Here is a 1,952-nt window from a genome sequence, read left to right on the forward strand (position 1 = left end):
ATTAAAAAAACAGGAAGGGGGCAAAAACCTTTTCACGGCACTGTATATATATATATATATATATATATATATATATATACACACACATATACATACATACACATGCATATATATACATACACATACACACATACATACATATATATATATATAAAGAATCAATCTTGAATTAATTTCTAAGTAGAAATGCTTGCATTTTCATAACTAATAACAGGTAAATGAGTAACACTTCACATTAGTTAACTACATTAACATGAACTAACTATTGTTAACTATAGTTAACATGAACTAACAACGGAAAAAAATCAACATTTACTACAATCAAAATTGTATCTGTTAATAATATGGACCTGAGATAACATGAACTAACACTAAACAGTTGCATTTGTATTAATTAACAAGAGTAATACATACTGTAACAAATGTATTGCTCATTGTTAGTTAATGTTAACCAATGCATTAACTAATGCGACCTTATGTAAAGAGTTACGCATAAATTTGCGGGACGTGTTTCACGTCTGAAGAATCAGTGAGTTTCTGACTAATAGTCCTGAACTTTCAAACGCTGCCTGCAGAACTAGGACATTGAATATGAAATATGTCAGAGAGAAAATACTGCTAATTATCATACAGGTCCCATCGAGGAACTCAGATCTGATAAATCAATTCACACAAGGCAATATATTACACTCTTGACCTTGCAAACGCACGAATGTTGTCAGTTATTAATTTTTATGACATACTTCTGTGGCACCTGATGTGTATGAAGTGGCGACGGCCTACTTTCCTACAGATGTTTAGTGCATTATTGTTTTATTAGCAGGTTTTAGAGAAAAACTTCCTTCAAATCTCCTTCAGCTCCATCTGACAACTGCTTCCTAACTGAATAAAGCCAAATAATCAAGTACAAGCAGGATGGCTGTTGGGCCAGAAACACAACTATCTTAATGTTAATATGGGCTAATTACAATCGCTCCTCCACTTGCCTTTATGCTTGATCCCATTTAAGGCTTATGGAATTGTGGTAACATTTCATTATTGTGCTAAAACACACTTCATTAATTTTAATAAGTGTGTGGAGATAATTGGCTGTTCTTAATGCCACAAGAAACTGCAGCAGATCAGACTCAAACGAGTTCGAGTTCACACACAAACACGATTAATGACATACCAACTTAACTTTCTACTCATTGCATAATGTGTTTAAATACACACATACATTCATGGCCTAACCCTTACAAACTAATACTGCATAATCTGCAGTGCACATCGTACAGAGCAAACTGTCACACTCATTGTCCAAAAAAGGTCCAACTTGCATGAATTCTGATATTTTTTTTTTTTTTTTTACTGGAAATAACCCCAACCCTAAATATGTAGGTGACAGATAAGGATATCAGAGATGATAAAAAGGAAAAATAGTTAAGAAAAAAAACATATCAAGTTCTTAGAAACGTGGCAATCTGTGCCAGTTTTACGGTATATTTTTTTAAAAACTGACTGTAACCAAGTAAAAAGCATAGAATACATGCAAATGAGCATAAGTAAATGTTTTCACCTTTTGTAATAGTTGTGTATGAGTCCCTCAGTTGTCCTGTGTGAAAATATGGATCTCAAAATCATACAGTTTGGAGAGGGTTCAAATATGCAGAAGATGCTGGAAAACCAAAGAATGTGGAGGAGCTGGAGGATTTTTCTGAAGAACAGCAGGCAGTCGAACTACTCAGGACCAACAAGGGGCTCATAAACAACTATCAAAAAATATAAAAACAGTCGTGGATCATCCAGGAAATGACACATAGTATTAAGATTCAAGGGTACTGTATGAAAACTTTTGAATGGGGTCATTTTTAGAAATTCAGTTATTATTTTCTCTTGTGGACTATATGTAAACTTCTTTTATGTGAAATATCTTATTCAGGTCAGTACTAAATAAACAATAACATGCATTT

The 1,952-nt window shown here is 33.2% G+C and overlaps 1 protein-coding gene across 1 annotated transcript in view; it reads right to left on the bottom strand.

Moving 5' to 3' along the window:
* LOC107714975 (cytochrome P450 2J2-like) overlaps window positions 1-1,952 on the bottom strand; it is an 8,419-nt gene that overhangs the window by 5,056 nt on the left and 1,411 nt on the right. The window lies entirely within an intron of this gene.

The sequence above is a fragment of the Sinocyclocheilus rhinocerous genome, unplaced genomic scaffold (assembly GCF_001515625.1).
Source record: "Sinocyclocheilus rhinocerous isolate Xijiao unplaced genomic scaffold, SAMN03320098_v1.1 scaffold28, whole genome shotgun sequence".
NCBI classification, from domain to species: domain Eukaryota; kingdom Metazoa; phylum Chordata; class Actinopteri; order Cypriniformes; family Cyprinidae; genus Sinocyclocheilus; species Sinocyclocheilus rhinocerous.